General features: G+C 43.0%; 1 long non-coding RNA gene across 1 annotated transcript in view; it reads right to left on the minus strand.

The window, feature by feature from the left end:
- The window catches only part of LOC140916581 (uncharacterized), a 109,100-nt gene that overhangs the window by 22,455 nt on the left and 63,263 nt on the right, over positions 1-23,382 (minus strand). The window lies entirely within an intron of this gene.

The following is a 23,382-nucleotide window of genomic DNA, read 5'->3' on the forward strand; positions in this document are numbered from 1 at the left end:
TAATCGGGATACCTGGCTTAAAAAGGACCTCCCATCAGTTAGTGGAGGGCATGCAAGGAGCAGGGAGTGAGAAAGCGTGCTGTTGGAGGACTGAGGACTACAAGCGTGATTAGGCTTCAGGAGGAAGATCCTACAGTGAGGATAAAGAAGGAGGTGGGGGGAGGCTATGGGGAAGTAGCCCAGGGAGTTGTAGCTGCAGCTGTCACGCAGCTGATATCTGCTGTCTACGTCTCCTGTATCCACAGGGCCCTAGGCTGGAACCCAGTGTAGAGGGCGGGCCCAGGTTCCCCCCAACTCCTGATCGGACACAGGAGGAGTTGACCTGGTCTGTTAGCAACACCAGAAGAGAAGGTCTAATTTGGAAAGGGATCTGGCCTGTCCCCAACCCACTAGGTGAGACAACAGAGAGTGCAGAGATTGTTCTCTATTTCTCCCCATGCCGGCCAGTGATGGGGTTAGCTGAGTGAACGGCAGGTTTGAGCCTCTAGCAGAAGAGGCCAAACTGAGGGCTGCCGTGAACCTCTGAGGTGAGCAAATCCGCCAAAAAATGCAGGACCCACTAAGGCAGAGGAGGAACTTTGTCACAGTATTTATGATTTTTGTAATTTTCCCCCAGCCAGAGCAGGACTTTTCCTTATAATTTTCCATGGTAAAAGACATAATATTAATTAAAACAGTATGTTCTATGACTTCCTTTAAAAAAAACGATAGGAACTTTTGTTTTTGTCAGGACAAAACCTTGTCTTTCCATTTTTCTGACACGATAGCTAGCCAGCCTTAACAGTAAACTTGCTGAAATCTAAAGCTCAGATTTATCCATCAGATCTCTGTGCATTGGCGCAAATGGCATTCTGTAAGAGAAGTCATTTCTCACCTTTGAATCAATGAGGGCTCACATAGAGATCAATGAAGCATATTCATTCCCAGCAGTAAGCATCACCTTCCAAAGCATTTGCAGTGATTATCTTCCTTGGACTTTACAGATCTTAAAAATTCTGAATATCTTGTGCCACTGTAAGGGTGTATGCCATTTCCAAGACATTTTCCAGTGAACACAGATTCCAACATCCCATTTAATATATTCAGTGTCCACATATCTTCAGAATACCATCAACCAAAACCAAACAAAACCTCACATATTTTTGTACTTACAGAAAAGAACTACACTTGATTTTAGGCAGTTTGAAAAACGTGCCCCAATACTGCAAGGAGCTTCAGGTTATTAATTCTTTATTTGTATTGTAGCAGTGTGTAGGACCCCCAGACACAGATCAGGACACCGTTGTGCTAGGCACTATACAGCCACAGAAGAGGCTGTATTTTAAAATCTCAGTAAGGTGAGCAATCCCGAATATTTTAAAATCTCAGTAAGGTGGGCAATCCACCTGTGCCTATAAAGGGGCTCTGTGTAGTTGACTGCCTGCATGGAGTTCATTATAGTAATAAGGCCTAAACAATGTATGCCATAGCTATAAAAACAGCATGTGGCAGGGAGCCATTATCAGGACATTTCCTTATGCCACAACGCGGCCTTGCAAGTGCACTGCCCTCAGCTTTCTCTGGGGGCTCTTGTAAGATGTCAGTTCCAAGCCAAAATACTTCATACTAAAATTCCCCTGTGAGAGGTCTCATTTACTAAATCTCTTACACCAAATCAAATTACTCCTTCACCCCTCAAGTCCAACCTTTCCTCCCCCGATTCAGGGATCTTACAGCCCTCCTCTGGGGTCTCTTCAATATTCCCCTCCTTGGATCAGGAGTCCCACAGGCCTCCTTCCCAGGCTACTAAATCAGATATGTTTCACCTCCTCAAGTCAAGTACCCCACAGCCCTCCATCTGAAGTCTGTGTGGGTAATTCAAGCCAACTGCAGCCATCACTCAGCTTCTCTAAGCTGGCTCCTTTTAACTCAGTCCCTTCCCCCTCCACTGGGAGTGGTCAGCTGTCTTCCCCTTAAAAAGAGAAGCTTCCAGGGTGGATATCTTGAGGCCTGGACTGATTTAACCACATGATGTACCTGTCCTGTACCATAATTTTCCCCACCTGGAGAGTAGATCTGAATGAGTCACAGGTGGGGCTGGATCCTTTATCTAAGTGTGTTATAACAGACTATATTTGATGGTATACCATCAAATAAAGCTGTACATAATTCTCTGCAGCTGAAAAAAAATTGCTCTCCAAGCTTACATCTCACTTAAGGTCAGACCTACATGTGTGCTAAGCACCGGCTGCCAGGCACTGCCACTTCCCAATTATCTACCTACGTTATACTGGGCCCATCACTTTGTCAGTATCCTTTCGCATCATGTACTCAGCCCACTCCATGGCCACCTCAGCCTCATGACTGAACAATGAAAAGCCAGTTCCAGGGTACCAAACCCCTTGGCAGTTGCCAAAACATCCCCAGCCTTTCTATCTTACAAAATCCTTCTGATCACCCCACAGTGAAGTATCTTGAACCCCTTCTTTAATTGTTAACGCTTCCCCAACACCCCATGATAATTAGCATCCCGGGCCCACCCAACTGCCATACCCAGAGTGCTGTGAATATTATGGAAGCCCACATTAGGTCCTGCATGTCTTGCACAAGGCATCCAAAAAACTTAGGGCTGATTCTAGCCCACACTACACACCCAAGGCATACGCAAGAGCCTTTATTGTCTATATATACACACACACACTCACACACTATTCTTCCTATTAAAGGATTCTTCGGAGTTAAGTAGTGGGCGCTGATGGGGGACTAACATGAGCTTGTGCCTGTAGCAACTAACACCACAGATCCACGAAGTTACTTACCAAATTTGTACAGTAATTTCCTATGTTTTGTTTTTCCTGTGTTTTCCCCATTTGCATTGCGAAGCTCCTCTCTGCAGCCTACAGCCAGAAGCTAATTTTCTCCCTCAGTGAATCAATCTTTCACACACATCTGCATATGGAATGGCTGTCATGCTAAGCAGTGGGTGTCAAAAAAAACTTGAAAGAGTGGTTTTCAAAAACTAAAAAGCCTTAGGGCTCTTGAATTATTCACTAGAGGATCAATTACAAATGGATCAGTTTTACATCCCCCCCAAGTTTTGAAGATACTGTAGTGCCATGCCATCCTCGCTGCTTGGCGACCGCCATGTGCACGCACAGAGAAGAACCCTGTTAAGTTCTTCAGGCCAATAGATTTCTGAGGGAAATCAACTCTCTCAAAAGACATCAAGCTCTATCTGCTGCCCCAGCTGGAATAGTATCAATGTCAGCCTTCCCGAAGGCTACTGTATCTTTACCCTCTCTGCCAGAAGTAAGATTCCCGAACACGCTTGGGGAACAGTGGTAGGCAGAAAGCTGAATTGAAAGGGATGGGTGGTAGAAAAGAACCACTAGGGTAAATGGTGGACTCTCTGTAACAAGTCTAATCATGCTTTGAGGACTTCAGTAACTCAGCCAGATGTTAGGGGTCTATTACAGGAGTGGGTGCGTGAGGTTCTGTGGCCTGCAATGCGCAGGAGGTCAGACTAGATCATCATGATAGTCCATTCTGACCTTAAGGTCTATGAGTCTGTTTGGGTCACAGTGCAGTAAAAAATATTAAATATAACATGTAACAAGTGATCTTGATGCAGGAATCACTGGGTGAAGTTCTACGGCCTATGTTATGCAGGTCAGACTACTAGGTGATCATAATGTCAAGCCTTGTGACCTTAAATCTAAAAACGGGAAGCTCATTGTTTGGCTATCTAGGGTGTAATTGCTTGGTGGTCAAGCATATCATTAAAAAGGTGCTTTGAAAAAACACCCATGTGTTTGGTCTCTGGAGGCATATTCAAATTTGAATACAGAGTGAAGTAAATGTTAACAAAAAAATTAAAACATAAATACCCCCACCACCTGCCTCTGGCAAAAGAGAATAGCTTTGAAATGCAATATTAATGATTAATAGTATTTATTACGTGTATTAGAATAGTGCCCAGAAACCCCACTCAGCCTCAGGGCCCCACTCTACTGGGTGCACTACAAACATTTAGCAAGATATGATCTCTTCTAGGAAGGGCACACAGTCTAAAAAATATTAGGAAAGGGTATACGCAAAAAGAAAAGGAGTACTTGTGGCACCTTAGAGAATAACCAATTTAGGAAAGGGTATGATATTATATAGGTTCACCAGATTCTTTTCCTCTGAAAATACTGAAGGATAATTTAAAGAAAAAGCATCTGGTAGACAACACTATTAATAATATTACAGTTTAGAGAATTCATCTATTTACTAATTGGTATGTTCAATTCTACCCTAGGCAAATATGTTTGGTTGGGGAGAAAACAAGGCAAAACAGTTTTAACCTAGCGTAATTATATGGGGCACTTATATATATTCATATAACTACCAATTCTGTGCAAAATTAGTAATTATTTGCTTTACTGCAGCATCTCAGGGCCCCAACTGAGACCAGGGCCTCATTGTACTAGATGCTGTACAGACAGATGGTTTCTGCCCCAAAGAGCCTACAGGGTAAGTAATATTTTATTGTACTGCAGTAGTGCCTAATGGTCCCAATCAGAACTGGAGATCTAGGGGGGTGGTAGCATATGACGACGCGGGGGGAGGGGATAGATTTGTCTGAGAATCACTCAATTTATATTAGGCCAAACACAAATGTTGTGTCAAGAAAGCATTTTAACACATGAAGGCAATTTGAGACATTTCTTCACTAATCATGGCTAGATCACATTAGTCTAAGCTAAATGCATATTTTCTGTATCACACAGTGATTGGGCCTACCCAGAATAACATTTAATGGTGTAAGGCTCATTTGATTTGCGTGTGTAGCACTTGAATCCAAGCAGCTTTGACTGTCATTTTTTCCAGCGCCACATGGAGTTTTTCACCTCACCCTCTAGAAACCCTGAGGGTGGGTGTCAAGAGGTTAATACAGCTTTGAGGTTGAACAGAGCATCCACGTGTGTGGAAATCGCTCCCACTTCCACTATGTAGTGGTATCAAGTGCAACTCCCACAGGGAAATGGAGAACTTCAGTGGACAGGAGAAAGCTCTGGCTTCCAAAAGATCTTGGGGATCCAAGTGTTCCATCTTTTGGGAACTTCGTAAGGGAAAGCAGTTTTCTTTCCCCTTGGATCCCTGCCATGGATCTTTCCATGGGGTGAGGAGAGTAACCCTATGTAACCTATAAACAAATATTGCTGTACGTGCTCTATAATAGACACCAATAAAATTAAAATTAAAGAAAGCAAGATTTGTAAGAAAGGGCCTGTGAAAATGAAAAGGCCATAAACCATGTTTCCAGTAGTATGTTCTTGAGGATCTTCAGCATTCACATTTACAACAGGGTTAGCTTTAGTGGCGAAGCCATTCCTATGAGTAATGAGCACTGACTGGGCAGCCATTTTTATATTATCTTATAATTATATAGAGCAGTGGTTCTCAAAGCCGGTCCGCCGCTTGTTCAGGGAAAGCCCCGGGTGGGCCGGGCCGGTTTGTTTGCCTGCCGCGTCCGCAGGTTCGACCGATCGCAGCTCCCACTGGCCGCGGTTCGCCGCTCCAGGCCAATGGGGGCTGCGGGAAGGGCGGCCCGCGCGTCCCTTGGCCCACGCCTGTGCCATGACAAACAGCAGACTAACTCCCACACACATGACTCCCAAGGTGAAAGTTATGGAGGTGCAAATACAAGAAGAAGAGGTATCACTAGCTTTACAACTGAGTGACAGTGGTTTTAAACAATCTTTGCTCACTGAGTTAAGCTTTGCCTTGGTTGAAACAAAGCCACCCCAGAAATTAAAGTATTGCGAGAAAAAGCAGTTTCAGGAAAACAGAAAATAATTACCTATAATTTTTAACAATAAACAGTTCCCTAGCGTTGAGAAGGAGATGGATGGTTTGTGATTAAGGCACTACACTGGGATTCAGGAGATTTGGGTTCAAACTCCTAGTTCTGCTACAGCTCTCCTATGCAACCTTAAGCAAGTCACTTCATCTCTCAGAGCCTCAGTGCGCCATCTCTAAATTGGGGCTATACTACTTTGCTCTCAACTTTGGTAGGCTTAGAGAAACTTTTAGTAAGAGATTTTGTAAGCCCTGCTCACAAAATGTACATACATCTAGCAACTATGGGGTCTTGATCTCCACTGAGACCTCTAAATGTCACTGTAATAAAACTACTAAGAAGATGGTATTAATACTAATACTAATGAGAGAAAGCAAAAAAATTCCAGCTAAGCTCTCATTCTTGTGCACACACACTTTTTAGGCAAACCAGACACTCATTTAAGCTCAGCTTTCCTAACTGAATACATTCTGATTTTTAAGTGTCTGTGCAAAGGCATAGACACCATAAGAGCATTCCTCAAGAGAATATATGTTCCTTTTGCCATCTCATTTCTTTTTTCCTTCATATTATTAATAGGTCAGATCATTTAAGAAATTTGTTGTACTTCTATAGAAAATAAAAAAGTCTATTATAATTTTCCCCAGGGCATTGATTCACTGTTTTCTAATTGTCTGCCATAAGTGATCTTCGGTAGTAAGCACTAATGGGTAATTCATCAGGTGGAGCACTTAAAGGGAGCAATTTTTCATTATCGGCAGGTAGAAGAGGATAAACCTTTGAAATATTTCAAACCACACACATCTTTATTAAAAGATTTTGAAACAATTATAGCACCCTATAGCAAATGCAGTTTAAGGCACAAAGTAGGTATACTTTTGTTAAGTAAATTCATAGGACTGGAAGGGACCTCGAGAGGTCATCTAGTCCAGTCCCCTGCACTCATGGCAGAACTAAGTGTTATCTTTCTAGACCATTCCTGACAGGTGTTTGCCTAGGGAGGTTGTGGAATCTCCATCACTGGAGATTTTTTAAGAGCAGGTTAGACAATTTACTCTGTGCTTAACCACCCTGACAGTTAGGAACACGGGTGGCAGGTAAAATAGGCCAGGGAAGGCAAAGCCACCCCTGGCACAGCCACCCCCAAGGGACACCTGAGCCATGGTGGCCCCACCGCTTCTTCAAGCCCCTCTCCTGGGCCTGCTGCTGCCCCTGCTGCCTACAAGTGCCTATCTGCATTCCACCTCCCCCACCCCAGGTCCCTGCTGCTCACCAGGTCACTTCTCCTCGGAGGAGGGGGAGTGAGAAGGGATGCTCCGAGCAAGCGGCAGGCACGGGGATCTTGCAGGGGAGTGAAGCAGCTTGGCCAGGCATTGGAACCACTGGCTCTACCTAGCACTCGAGCAGCATCCCTCGCAGGTCATGTTTTGTAGACCTTTAATCATTTTTGCTGCTCTTCTCTGGACTTTCTCTAATTTGTCCACATCTGCTGAAATGTGGCACCCAGAACTGGACACAATACTCCAGGTGAGGTCTAATCAGCGCAGAAGAATTATACTTCTCCTGTCTTGCTTACAACATTCCTGCTAATGCATCCCAGAATGATGATTGTTGTGGGGGAGGAGGGAGGGGAAAGGAAAGCAGTGTTACACTTGACTCATATTTAGCTTGTGATCCACTATGACCCTCAGATCCCTTTCTGCAGTACTTTTTCCTAGGCAGTAATTTCCCATTTTGTACATGTGTAACTGATTACTCCGCTTTAGAAGGAGCAATCAGTTGCACACATACAAAAAAGGAAATGACTGCCTAGGAAGGAGTACAGTGCAAAAAGTATCTGGGGGTTATAGTAGATCATTGGAGTACTGTGTCCAGTTCTGGGCACCACACTTTGGGAAAGATGTGGACAAATTGGAGAAAGTCAGAGAACAGCAACAAAAAATGATTAAAGGTCTAGAAACCATGATTTATGAGGAGAGTGAAAAAATGGGTTTAGTGTGGAGAAGGGAAAACTGAGGGGGGAAGATGGAAAGTCTTCAAATATGCAAAAGGTTGTTATAAAGAGGAAAGTGATAATTGTTCTCCTTAACCACTGAGAAGACAAAAAGTAACAGACTTAAATTTCAGGAAGGGGGATTTAGGTTAGACATTAGAAAAACAGTTTTCTAACTGTAAGGGAAGTTAAGCACTGGAACAAATTACCTAGGGTAATTGCGGAATCTCTGTCTTTGGAGGTTTTTAAGAACAGGTCAGACAAACACCTATCAGGGACAATCCAGATAATATTTAGCCCTGCCTAAGTGCACTGGACTAGATGACCTATCAACGTCCCTTCTAGTCCCGCACTTCTATGTCTCTGAACTAGGTTTTAGAAAAACAGTAGGAGAATTTTCTGATCCTTTCTGAAGATTAATGCAGCATTCAGAACAGAGTGAAAATAGCTTTTAGTAACCTTACTGGGATATTACCCTGGGTTTATAGTCATCTATGGTATGGTGGTTAGTTGACACGTTCACCCTGTGATGGTTTTTAAAGTAGGAAGTAAAACCGATTGGTGTTACAGTGGGGGGACTCCAGTCACCACTAGATGGCACCACTTCCTGGCAGTTCTGGAAATTAGCTCAGTCAGGCTGACACCCCTTCCAGCTGGTTACACCCCATCAGTTGCTCCTCTGCAGCTCCTCTCTCACTCCAGGAACCACAGCTTCCTTGTTCTGACTCAACCCTCCAGCCAGGACACTCAGTAGGTTCCCCTTCTGCAGCAGTCTTTCAAAATCTCTTCTGTCCACATGATATCAGGCAGCCCTCATGTCCATTGCCCTGACCCTATCACTCCAACAGAGACTCAGGACATCTTCCTGTTCACTGCCCCCAAATAGTACCACTCTACAGTGACTGGGAGGGGACCTGAGGCCTGCCCTCTACTCTGGGTTCCAGTCCAGGCAAGGTGTGTAACTCTACCATCTTACTGCTCTCACTCTTGGAGTCCTTCCTACCAGGCTGCTTCTTCTCCCCAACCTCAGAGAGGGCGATTGTAGGTTTCTTTCCTGCTACCCATTCTGTTTCCAATTTTCTGTCTTTTGTAGAAGCCCGGCCTATCCCTCACAGATGAACTTCTCTCTAATTAGCTTCCTCCAGCCTAAAGCTCCCCCGTTTGCAGCCTAATTAGCTGATTGGGCCCACTTAACCTAATTCAGCTCTTGCCTAATTCAGGGCCTGTGTGGAGAACACACACTATCATGCTTGGCTAATGTGTGCCTACGGTTACATGAAAACAAATTTTTATATTAATCATAAAAAAAAATTAAAAGGGGCTCCGTCAGCTGCAGCTAACCACTACAGAAGCTTCAAATCCATAACAACTGGGCCAAAGTGGTATCCAAAAGGTTGGATTAAGACAAGACTCATCCATGAAAAATGTATATGTAGGTGCCGCTTGCTTAAGCAGGGTGACACTAATTCTACTCACACTTCCACCAGTTCTGAACTAGTGTGACATCACTAACTTCAGTTAGTGTAACTGAGCAGCCTCAGGTCCTATGGCTTATCTGTTTGTTAGGCTGTTTATAAACAAGACCATGGCTTTATATGCTAGTGGAATACTAAAATTGCCATTGTACTGAGTATAGTATGGGAAGTTTGACATGAACTCTGCAGCAATCTCTCCAGTGCAGCAGAACAGAGATTCTGAAACAGTGCAAATAAATTATAATTTGAAGTAGTTTCATTGAATTATGTATGAAAAATAATGAAATAAAAACATAATAAAATAATGTAATCCAAACAGTATTTAATTCTCGTGTTAATCTATTATTGAATGTATTTTCTGTTGTCACTAAATTTTTAATTTAAAATATGTGGCAGAATACTGCATTGAAATTAAATAACTCAATGGAAGAAGTTTTCAGGAAGGAACCTGGAAGATTTGGGTGCTGGAGCTTTTGGCTTCTAGGAAAGTGTGGGAGGAGACTTGGATGAGATCTTGACTCCATTAGAGTCAATGACCAAACTACCATTGATTTCAACAGAGCCAGGATTTCATCCTTGGTATTGTGGAATATGCATATTATCTTGGTATGTCCACTAACTCTAACCAGCCATGAAATAGTTAATGATTACATTAAAACTGGATATTATTAGACTTCAGGATCAACACCCCAGAGATATGGTTTTAGGATGTCTGCAGATCCAGACAAGCAACAATACATCAGTTTACACTCTATTCACATGCACATTTGGAAGAATTGTTCGCAACTGTAAGGACTACAAACCTAGAAATTAAAATTAAAAATGAAATTAAATTAGAAGTTAAATGTCGCAGCACAATTCTGAAGCAAGTTTTGAATTTTGTAAGAAATTCTACAGCTACAGAACCATGATGTATATGGAGTTCTGTTAATTGTCCATACAGGGCAATGCAATTGCACTTTTAATACTCCTTTTAAAAGTGGGATGCAAAAGAATTTGCGATGGCTTAAAATAAAAATATAAAGGACTTATATGGAATATGGAAATTGTGGGTGGAGTGCTATTTTACTATAAAATGCTTTTGGTAAGCTCTCATGAGTAGGTGATCATCATAACTATGTTACTCTTAATGGAGATAAATTGATTTTTTTAAAAGATGGCCTTCATAAACAAAAAAAATCCAAATTGGGTTTGTACTCAGTTTTGCTTGTTTTTGGTAAACAAGGAAGACCTGAAAGGTTTATGAAAATACTATGCATGTGTTTTACCCTAAAGTCTCAGGGATGTAAATCTGGTCTTCCCTACTTTTCCCTCTTGGGAATTATATGTTTGTTGTGAATCCTAGCTAATTAACTGAAAAGCAAACAAAAGACAAGAAACAAACAGAACCCCTCCCCCACAAAAAAACACTTCAGTCCTTTAAACAAGCATTAATGACCCAAAACAATTCTTTTTCCTGGCAGGTCACCTTTAAAATCGTAGGTGGGTCGAAGATAAACGGTGTTTAACAGGACCAAAGAAGAGCCTTCACTGGAGTACAGAGCTCCTGTTAGTGTACCACACATGATTAGGTTTAACCATGCAAGATGAATACTGTAATGGAGACAGAGCCCAGCTTTGCCTGAAATTAACCAAACAATAAAAGGTCACTGGTGGAACAATATTTGCAGCAACTGTTTATCTTCTGGGCACACAAGAGACATTAAAAAGGTAGGAAGTGATGCTTATTTAGGAGGTCCACATCCTCAAGGAATAAGAGACCCATATACTTTCCTCTTTCTTAGTAGATAAGAAAAGGCCCTCCCATGCCCTCTTTAGCAGATAAGTCCTCCCTGTAGAGCTGATAATAAGCAATCCTCCAGACCTAGCCATATGTCAGAACACTTCACCACAGATTCTCTATGCTCACTGTTAGAAGTTCATCTCCTTCCCCCCATGGAAGAAAGGCAGCCCCCTCAAATCCTCTCTCTTTATGACTGTCTCTTAATAAACCATAGATTGAGGTCCTTCCCTCCAGGCCTCATAACTAAAACAGTCCTCATAGGGAAGAGCAGATTCCCTTTCTCCTGTGAAGGAATTTAACTCTTTTTCTGTGCAGCTGAGGGTAGGTCCTACTGTCATCCAGAGTGCTTTCACTGACACTCAGGAGACATCAAATCACATGCTGCTTATGAACAGAGTGGGCATGGCTAGCCATCTATTTGCAAAAAATTTTAGTGACACTTCAGTGGAAAGAAATACTTTAGATATCAGTTCAGTCAAGTGGTGCGATTTTTAACAAGTCAAATACTCTTAAAAATGCAGTTTTCCAATTGAAATATTCAATTTTAACTTAAAAGAATCAAGAGTATTACTGAAAGCCCACCCCCCCTTTCTCATTCTCTTTTTTGATACACAAAACATTTTAATAAATACTGTAATGCTCCAGCAGAATATCTTTTGTCCTCCACTGGGAGTGCATGACAGATTTAAACATAAGCCTACATACAAAAATAAGCAGACTACAGCACTCCAGAGACCCCTAGTCATTGTTAATTACTGTTATAAAGGTATAATCAAGTAGACATTGTGATCATGATCAATTTAAAAAGAACACAAATTGAAGAAAAGGAAATTGTTTTTCCTGTTTTACTGAATTTATCTGTTTATTTATAGCTCTAATGTATTCTTACATTTGGTTTCAGTTTAGTCAAATGGTATATTTCCAATATGTCTTCTGGGAATATTTAATTGTATTTGCCCCCACTGAAATGACATGTTTTGTGCTTTATTCTCTCTCTCTCATCTGTTAGAAAACCAGGAAACTGCATCTGTATAGTACTATGGGTCTAATCAGTTTTGAGAAGGCTTCACCACACTCCATATGAATACATCAGCAAGGTCTTACACAAGATTACAAACAACCATGTTCTCAGGAATTAATTTTTTCATCTATGAGATACCTAGAGCTAAGAAATAGGAGAATGTTTCACTCAAATCCTGAATTGTAATACTCCGCAATCTGTTTGCTATTTTATCTGTTGTGTTAAAGAACTTTGGTAGCTATGGAAACATGCTACAGTTCAATCTGTTTCCTTTTTTTTTTAAATGCCAACTTATTTTTTCTTTTATTACTCCATTTGTCCTTTTGCTACAGGTCAGTAAACTACGTTTTCCCTCAGTCAAAGAAACTCATTATCCGCTGGATGAAATGTCAAATGAAAGGCATTTATAATAATGCAGTTCCAACCCCTCACAGGAGAAAGGTCTGATTCTCTGGAAGGTCACTGCCCTTGTGTGCCCGGACATGTGACCTCACATGTTTGACTTGATTCTCTAAAATATCAGGCACACTTATTTCAATTATTTTGAAACAAGCCAGCCAGCCAGACATACACAAACCCACTCCCCCCCTTTCCTGTCACAGGGAAGTGTTAACAAATGTGACAATCAGTAAAACACTATATACAGCAATTTCTTTTAGAATTGTGGCACTGAGAAAGCCCATGCTCTACTTAATCATGCTACTGTTTGCTGCTTTTCAAACCCCCAGTCCCTCACTTTTACAGCTAGGGCCAGATCCTCAGCTGCTGTCAATCAGTTGACACCACTGCCATCAATGGAGCAATGCCATTAGCTGAAAATCTGGCTCACATACGTAGATATTAATGATTATAAGGTCATTAACCATTGTCATTCACACACACAAAACCCCCTAACATTCACATACTGGAAGGATAAATGCCATGTTGATAAGAAAAGTCTAACTGACATTCACACTGGGTTACTTGAAGGAGTACCTGAAGTTTAAGAGCATTAGTATGAAGACAGGGAAAAGACAGAAAATACAACAAGAGAGACAGAAGGAAAGGTAGAGAGAAGGCTGGAAACAGGATGTGGATAAGCAGAGAGATGTGGACAGGTTATATAGCTATTGCTTGGCAGGAGAAAATCATGGCCTATGTGACGCTTTGTATCAGCTCCCTAGAAAGCCAGGCTATTGTTTCTTGAAGATAATTTTCTCCGTGATAAGTTCTGAAGATATATGCTGCTTCCATTGGTGCTGCAATTCTTTAAGGTGATGAACAATCCCATGCAGCAATGCGTGCTCCCAACTTCAATAGGCTTTGGTAACACACTGCACCTTACAGGATTTAGAGGAAGAGCTTTGGTATTTCCAATGACATAGGAGAGGTCTTTTACAGAGGGTCCTCTAGAGCCGAGCAAAATTTTTTGGACAAAACTAAGTGAAAAATGAAGATTTGGCAACAATGAAACATGACATGAATTCATGTGGATTTCACCCAGTTGTTCTGGTAAAATAAAAAAGCCATCAAATTATTCTGAAAAAAATCAAAACAGTTTGTTTCAACATTTTTTAAAACAAAAAGTTCTGATTTTGTTTCAAAATGTTCTTTAATTTTATTTTTAAAATATTTTAAATGTAAAAAGGGCTCAGTTGAAACAAAATATTTAGTTTGACCCAAAACAACATTTCTGATTTTTCAATTAGCCAAAATTTTCAAAATAGTCTGGTTTTGGTTTGACCTGAAATAAAACTCTTTTCTATTTTTCAGAATTGCCAATGAACCAAAAAATCTGTTGCTCACCTACCTCCAATCATTGCTGCTAAAGCCAGATAGATTTATAGATTATCTTATTAGATAGTAAGCTCTGTGTAGGTTGTCTTCATGCCTGTCAGTAAAGTCATGTCAAGAACATTGTTAAGGACTATACAAGTTTAAGGAGGGGATGGTATGATGGGACTGCCTACAATGGCATGTGGCCCATCGGCAACTGCCCGGAGGAAAAATCTCCAACTGCTGGAGATGGGACACTAGATGTGGGGGGGTTCTGAGTTACTACAGAAAATTCTTTCCCAGGTATCTGCCTGGTAGGTCTTGCCCACAAGTTCGGGGTATAACTGATTGCCATATCTGAGGTCGGGAAGGAATTGTCTGAGGCACGGGTGGTTTTTCGCTTTCCTTTGCAACATTAGGCACGGGTCACTTGCAGGTTTAAACTAGTGTAAATGGGGAATTCTCTGTAACTTGAAGTCTTTAAATCATGATTTGAGGACTTCAGTAACTCAGGCAGACGTTAAAGGTCTATTTCAGGAGTGGGTGAAGTTCTCTGGTCTGCAATGTGCAGGAGGTCAGACTAGGTGATCACAATGGTCCCTTCTGACCTTAAAGTCTATGGAGTATATGAGTCTATTCAAGCTTCAGAAAACGTGTGAAACCTTGCTCACCTTACTTACAAAAACTGTCCCAGTTCCTTCAGTGGGACTTCTCATGGGGGTGAGAAAAGTGCTCTCTGTTAAAATTCAACCAACATCATCCTCTCCTGACAACTAAAGGAGAATTTTCGGTTGAGAAATCCACATCACTGAGTCATTCACATCCCATTCTACAGCTGAGTCATATAAGGTTCCTCCAGCAAAAACAAGCAAGATAAGACAACATGTTTGTATAAAGTAAAAAACAAAAAGTCACAGCCTGTCTTCATAACAAATATCGTAAAGCCTAAAAGGGTACAAACTCATTTTCCCCCTGCAGGTCCCAATTAAATAGCAAGGATCGACTGATTTTAAGTTTTAAAAGGTAACCAGTGCTAAGAGCGGTCGGTACTTTGGCCCAGATCCAAAGTTCACTGAATTAATTGGCGTCTTTTTATTGACATCAAGTAAATAGATCAAGCCACTGGAGAGGACACCAATGGAAAAAGGTATCTACAGAATATGTGTACTTTGTGAAAGAGACTGCTGCTTTTAGGCCTCACATACTGTAGAGCTACTAACAACAGAAAACATAATCTTCTTTATCTTGATAGATAACTCTGCTGCTTCGGATGCAGAAGTCCTCTATTCAATTTCTTGCTGGAATTAATTCTTTACCAGTAAGGATTATTCTTCATTTGTTGTTTGCTCACTTGGATAGTTTCCTGTATTCTGCATTGTCCACATGAGGCTTTATAATTTTTGTTTATTCTTGCCAGAATGCATTAACTTTTATTATTGTAACACTTTCATTCTACAAACCTATTTTCAGTGTCTTATAATTTTCCACAGTAATTTTTGTTGTTGTAGTGGTTGGTTTAGGTGTTCATTTGGGGTTGGGAGGTATTGTAGAAATTTGAAGAAAGTCCATTGATCAATAAGTAAATATACATGCAGGTACAAAATATTTATTGAAATATATTACTTTCCTCTTGGAAATTGATTTTTATCTTAAAAAATAACCAAACAAATGAAATGCAGGGAAAAATACCCTATGTAAATGGGACCCAATCCTACAAAAGTTTTGAGTGGACAAGAAATACAGGAGCAGATCTCTATGATTTAAATCACACAGAAGTCACACCTTAACTCTGCCCCCTTGCATATTTTCATTACTTTAAGGTCTTTTATTATACTGATATACTTATGCTGTTATATTATAAAAAAAAGGCAACACAAAGACTGCCTTGCCGTACTGACACAGCTGCAGTCAGCAGAGATGATTGAGCTGGATCCAACTCATGAGAAGGGTCAGGGTCAGGGTGTTCTCTGTAAGGACTTTGAGACTCTGGCAGTTGCTTTGAATCTTGGTCTGAAGTAGCCCAAATTTCATTACTTTCTTAGCACACTGCAAAATACATTTGTTTGATAGGGTTTTTGGAGAGGGTTGGGTATGCTTCCTAGGTAGGGTGACCAGATAGCAACTGTGAAAAAACGGGACAGGGGGTGGGAGGGTAATAAGTGCCTATATAAGAAAAAGTCCCAAAGAACAGGACTGTCTCTATAAAAATGGGACATCTGGTCACCCTATTCCTAGGTGATGAAAGGGAGAAAGGAGTTTTTGTAGAGTTCCTGTTGAACTGATGATGTAATGCCGCTGAGATTTAATGGCATTGTTAGTAATGTATTGGGACTCCAATGCTTGGATTAAGTGTCTCTGTAGTTATTTAAACTGAAATAAAGTTATATAATATGACAAATTAATAATTCATCAAATTTTATTATAGAAAATAAAGAGTTTTCTTCTATACTGTTATATCAATAAGATTGTTGGTAAGCTGAATTGTGGACTGCTTTGCATCTAACCTTTTTTCTATCATTTTAGATGCACATATGATGCGTGTGTTTTGTGATTAAAGAAAAACATCTGAAAGGCAGCCTCAACCTTTCTTCTTCCTCAACCTCTTCAACTTCCACCTCAAGTTTTTAGCATGTATTTCATTGTAGTCCCCTTTCAAACATGCACTAGGGAACTTTTACTGCATGCCAACAGGGTCCACATGGGCAAGTCAGTGGGCAATACTTTAGTGTGCACTACAATTTATGGTCCTTCAGTGTGGACTAAGGCACCGTATGGACAAGCCCTTAGCAGGGCCCTAGGCGAAACTTCCACCTTGCACCCCTCCCGCCCCAGAACCCTGCGGCAGCTCCCCATCTCCCTCCCCCATCCTGAGGCGTCCCCCCTGCAGCAGCCCCCGCCCCCCGGCCCGGGGAGCCGTGCAACAGCTCCCCCCCTTCCTCCCTTTGGCCCAGGGAGCCATGTGGCAGCTCTCCCTCCCCTCCCTCCCCTCAGCCCAGGGAGCCATGCAGAAGCTCCCGCGCCCCCCCACCTCCAGCTCGGGGAGCTGTGCAGCAGCTCCCCTCTCCCCTCGGCCGGGGAGCCATGCAGCAGCTCCCCACCCCAACTCACCTCTGCTCCGCCTCCTCGCTGAGCATGCCACCGCTGTTCTGCTTCTCCCGCCTCCCAGGCTTGTGGCGCCAATCAGCTGTTTGGAGCCACAAACCTGGGAGGGAGAGAAGCAGAGCGGGGCGGTGTTCAGGGGAGGAGGCGGAGCAGAGGTGAGCTGGGGCGGGGAGCGGTTCCCCTGCGCGCCGCCCCCCTGTTACTTGCTGCAGGCAGCTCTCCCCGCGACCCCCTGCCCCAGCTCACCTCCGCTCCACCTCCTCCCTGGAGCGCGCTTTTGGCCGCCCCCAACCACTTGGCGCCCTAGGGGGCCGCCTAGTTTGCCTATTGGTTGCACCGGCCCTGGCCCCTAGTTACCCGCACATAGACTAAACAACCAATATCATGAAGTCTATGGTTGCATTTCCTGACCAGATTATGAGAATACATGGTAGTTCATGTATTCCGGCATTAAAAAAAAAGATGGACGTATTGCAAGGTTACTTAAGTACACTGAAGTGCTGGGTGTGTCATCTTCTTCTCTTTCCCTACTAAATTGCTCCTGTCAGGATGCAGTTTACAGCACTTCTTTTGGTATTAGGGACCCATGCCATGCCATTTAAGACAGTGGGAGTCTTTTAATTTATTTCAAAGAGCACTGGATTGGGTCCTTAGAATGAAATGCTCCGGCCTATGTAAAGACTGCCATAGTCCCTGAATACAGAGGAGCAAGTATGTCCCACCACACTGAAGATGGGGAAGAATATAGGCCATTTAAAAGAAATTTGGGAAATGGGCACACTAGTTTGAGACTGGGGTATGGACTTTTTGTATGTGTCACAAGTCAATAACTAGATAGGCCGTTTTTCTGCTGCATTACTGCGGATAGCAAGGGATTGCAGTCCATCCTCCAATCTTGTAATTGTGCACTCCTCCTCCACATGCTTTACCATCTCCATTGCTGCCCCGCAGTCCCCACTGTGGACATGGGGCTAAGACAAATACCTGCATTATGGCAGCCACTCTGGCTATGTCTGAGGGACATGTCTACTGCTCTCTCATGATGCCCTTGGTCAGCAGCGTAAAGAAAAATGAATGTAGACAAAATGGGGAACACAGGCTTACATTCTAAGTGACAATCAGCCCGAAAGAGCCATCCTCCAATGGGGTCCCTTTCAGGGCCAGTGCCACAAACCTACCACTGGGGCCAGTTCAAGATGCTATATTTCAATATTGAGGGATATCGGCTTTAAAAAGGGATATCTTCCTCAACCTAGCTACAAACATTGAGACATGCATAATCTTGCTTCAGGAGACACTCCACCACCGATGTGCAACTTTCAGTTCCAGGCTACACTGTCATGGCTCATCACCATCTCAAGTTGTATGGGATTGCAACTCACATTAGAGAAAGGCAGTCCTCTGTCACTATATCAACATCTGCTCCAAATGACATAGTAGAATGACAGACAATAAAGGTGAATGAGCTTATGCTGATCAATGTCTATAAGCCTCCATCTGTTAAATGGGATTCCCCCACTCTGCCATCTTTCCACATCTTTCCATCTACTGTGGCAACTTCAGTTACCACCATGTCAGTTGGAAATACCCTGACAACAACACACAGAGAGAAATAGAGTGGGGATCAGTCACTAACCCACAACTGCTCTACAGCCCAAAACAAATGCCAAGCTTTCACAGTAGCAAATGGGCAACAGGCTCTTCATCCAATATCACTAGGGCCCCACCAAAATCACGGCCATGAAAATTGCGTCATGGACCGTGAAATCTGGTCTTTTGTGTGCTTTTACCCTATACTACACAGATAGATTCATAGATACTAAGGTCAGAAGGGACCATTATGATCATCTAGTCTGACCTCCTGCACAACGCAGGCCACAGAATTTCACCCACCCACTCCTGTGAAAAACCTCTCACCTATGTCTGAGCTATTGAAGTCCTCAAATCGTGGTTTAAAGACTTCAAGTAGCAGAAAATCCTCCAGCAAGTGACCCGTGCCCCATGCTACAGAGGAAGGCGAAAAACCTCCAGGGCCTCTTCCAATCTGCCCTGGAGGAAAATTCCTTCCCGACTCCAAATATGGCGATCAGCTAAACCCTGAGCATATGGGCAAGATTCACCAGCCAGATACTACAGAAAATTCTTTCCTGGGTAACTCAGATCCCACCCCATCTAACACCCCAGATTTCATGGGGGAGACCAGCATTTCTCTAATTGGGGGTCCTGCCCAAAAGAAAGTTGCAGAGGGTTTTTTAGGGGGGGGGTCATGGTATTGCCACCTTTACTTTTGTGCTGCCTTCAGAACTGGTCCGCAGAGAGCGGCGGCTGTTAGCAGGATGCCCAGCTCTGAAGGCAGCGCCCTGCCAGCAGCAGTGCAGAAGTAAGGGTGTTAATACCATACCCTGCCACTCTTACTTCTGTGTTGCTCCCTGCAGAGCTGGGCCATCAGTCAGCAGCCGAAGGCTCTGAAGGCAGCAGTGCAGAAGGCAGCAGCGCAGAAGTAAGGATGGCATGGTACGGTATTGCCACCCTTACTTTTGCACTGCTGCTGGAGGGGCGCTGCCGCCTTCAGAGCTGGGCTCCCGGCCAGCAGCCGCTGCTCTCCAACTACCCAGCTCTGAAGGCAGCTCTGCCACCAGCACAGCACAGAACTAAGGGTAGCAGTACCGCAACCTCCCCTACAGTATCCTTGCAACCCACGGCAGCTCCTTTCTGGGTCATGACCCCTACAATTACAACACCGTGAAATTTAAGATTTAAATAGCTGAAATCATGGAATTTATTATTTTTAATATCCTATGACCATGAAATTGACCAAACTGGACCGTGAATTTGATAGGGCCTAAATATCAATTTTCATTTTCCGGGCAACTGCTGACAGTGGTCAGAGCAGAAGGTGCTTGAAGCTTCCCAAAATCTCAATATAGGCCATCTTTGATCACAACTGGCCTGCAGATATCAAACAACAAACAGCTTTCAGAAAGTCTGGTGGAATTTTCAGAAAGTTTGGTGGAAGATCTTTCAAGCAGAACTAGAGACATCTGTCAGCGAAGAGCATGAGTTACACCTGACATGTCCGGCCAGTATAAATGACTCCAACCAAATTTTGTGTGAATTAGGGAAGGCAGCTGCTAAGAAATCAATCCCTAAAGGCTATTGCCAACAATAATCCCTGGCTGGTTGTCACAGCTAATTAAGCTCTACCAGCAGTTCAAATTTTCTGGCAATGAACAATTAAATAGAGAAATGAATTTATTCAACTGCTAGATCAAACCAGGCACGTTCTATAGAGAGAAAGAGTCAGAAAGATGGACTTTATTCATTCTAGCCAGAGAGCCTGGGAGATCATCCAAAGACTTTCAGAAGATTCTAGCCTTGGCAAAAGGATTTTCCAGTCACCACAAATACTGTTGCATCCTAGCTAGTGGTTAATGGATTACATAGAACTTGGATGAGTCTTTCAGCTGTGCAGTCAAAACTGAGATTACAGAGAGGTGGCAAGCTCCAAGTGTGGATTCAAACCTGATTACTAATTTTTCAGACAAAGAGCTGGAGCAGACCATAAAGATTATGAAAACAGGAAAGGCTGCAGGCCTGGATCATATCCATATACAGTTCCTATTCCACCTAGGCCTAAACTTGGCTGCTTCGGTTCCTCAAAAGGTGTTTCCAGGACAACTGCATCCCAAAAATCTGGCGCAGGGCAAATGTTGTAGCCATTCTGAAATTGCAAAAGCCTCTGGGAGATCCCAAGAGCTATCAACCAATCCCTCTCCTTTGTGTCACATACAAATTTACTGAGAGACTTATTCTGATGTGCAGCAACAAGATTATTGAACCACAAGTGCCCTTTGTTCAGGCTGGCTTCAGACAAGGACACTGTACCCAGATCAGGTCATTCACCTAACACAAGACATGAAAGATGCCTTTGAGAAGGGCAAGAAAGTTGCACTATTCTGGTCGATCTGTCTGATGCATATGATGCTGTTTGGCATATGGACCTGACCACCAAGTTGTTGCAGACTATTTCTTGTAAGTCCATGATGCAGTTCATCATGGAAATGAAAATGAACCAGAGCTTCAACTTGCAAGCTGGAGACAAAGTCAGGCAGCTTAGGCATCACTCCTTTTCAAAATACATGATTGCAGCCTACCAAAAACTAAGGCTAACAAGTATGTATAGGTGGATGATATCTGTCTCATTGATGTGGATAACAATCTACATGACATTGAAGGCTCACTCAGCCAGGACATGAATGCTCTGGCCTCTTACCTTCATCAGTGGAGACTTACATTAGGAGAGTCTAAGAGCATGGCTACAACATTGCATCTGAACAATGCAACCTGGCCAATCAACCCCTTCCGGGCTGTGTTGAGGATCATCCACTCCCTTTCTAGCCAGTTGTCACTTATTTAGGAGTCAAACTGGACCATAATCTAACATACTAGTTGTTAGGGGGCTTATTCCTTCACCCACTTACTTCCCTGGTCCTTCTCGCATCAACAGAGAGCAACAATACCCGAAGTCCAAAGGTGCAAACAATTCGATGTTTATTGGGGTGAACTTCCAGCAAGCATGATTCCAGTTTCCTTCCTTAGTATCCTCCTTCCCAGCTCTGACACCACAGAGCCTTACACCTGTGTCCCTGTTCCGATTCCTGCCCTTAGCCAAGCATGATTCCAACTTCCTTACTCCCATTCCCTGTTCCCATTTCCCCCTTTAGCAAAACATGATTCCAATTTTCTTACCCCCATTCCCTGTTCCCATCTCCCCCTTTAGCAAAACATGATTCCAATTTTCTTACCCCCATTCCCTGTTCCCTTCTCACACACCCACATGCCCACCCCCACCCCCACCCCGTCACTTCCTCATTGACTACAGATTATATAGTAAAACTTGAGTTCTGCTTAGCTATACCTTAACCAATCATTTTCCTGAAATTTAACTAACCAATCCTAACATATTGTAACATGATTATGTAACCAATTATATCCCACCACCTCAATTAGTTTACACCCAGTAAAATTAATTATACAGCAGACAGGAACAATCACAGAACCAGACAGAGATTATACAGACAAACAACAGCAAAGTGGGAACTATAATGACAAAACAATACAGAAGTGAGGATTTCACATCCCAGCTATTGATAAGTGAGTTCTTGCCAGACAGGATGCTATCAAACTAAGTTTCCTTTTACATTTTCTAGGCACTTCCCTTTCTCTGGAGGTGATAGGGATACAATCCTGTCCTGATAGTGCCTAACAGCCCAATAGCACCTTATTTCAATGTGACTAGTTTGGAATGTGAGGATGTGACCGTTCGCTTCCCAGCTTATGGCTGCCTCTGCTGCTTAGCCAAAGGCCTTAGCCTAAGAACAGGGCCTCAGACTGTCACAGTAAGAGAAGGCCCTTACACCAGCAGACAGTGATTTTGATTCTTTCTTTTATACCTCTATCACTAGCCAAGTGATAAGAATACACCTAAATTCTTAGAGTACAGGCCTTTGCAGACAGGCCTGAATATCTATATCCTAACACTAGTCCCATCTAGAACACAAAGGAAAAGATCACCTCCTACATGGCCTTGATCCAGAAGCTAACAGGAACCTCTTGGGGAGCAAAGACAAATGTTCTGCAAACCTCACTCCTGACACTGGTATTCACTCCAGCAGAATATTGTGCAACAGTTTAGGGCAGATCTAGTTGAATCAGTGCTAAATATAGCCACCTGTATCATTAATGTTTGCTTTAGACACACATTTACATCTAATATATGCGTTGGCTTGTATAGATCCCCAAAACTTTGACAAGATGCCATCACCCTTAAAACTGCCCGCAGGGCTATAACAGATGAAAACACCCTGCTGCACACAAGGCTGACAATGGCTCCAGCAGGTGTAAATAAACAACACGCTTCCCACAAGAAGATCTGCCTCCCTTCAGAAGAAAACACCTACATCTGCAGTTCATGCTGACTTGCCATGATTGATTTCACAATATCTTTTTGCTGCAGCCATTCATGCATTGAAATCTAGTGCTGCCCATCCAGTGCCAGTCTTGGATGAACAGCAGCATATCAGGGCCAACAGCTATGTCCTTGGAAAATGGCAGCAACTCTGGGATGAGGGTGATGGTGGGGGACATGTCCACTGGGTTTATGGCTAAGCAAATTTGCCATACAACACTCTCACAGAGGTGAGGGACACAATGGCTGTGGAAGCTACGTCAGTCTTGTGTTTAATGGGCCTTAAGACTGTATAGGATTGCCATAGCAGTGTGGAGCTCTGCCATAACCACTCCCCTATGTCAGGGCTGAGTACAGGCCTAGGGCCAGGCAGTGGCATAGACAGGTCAGCAGAGGATTGCCCCGCTGGTGATTTGTGGCTGGATTACAGCCCTTTTCTGAAACCTGAATAGCACAAAAGG

This window comes from Lepidochelys kempii, chromosome 8 (assembly GCF_965140265.1).
Source record: "Lepidochelys kempii isolate rLepKem1 chromosome 8, rLepKem1.hap2, whole genome shotgun sequence".
Taxonomy (NCBI): Eukaryota; Metazoa; Chordata; order Testudines; family Cheloniidae; genus Lepidochelys; species Lepidochelys kempii.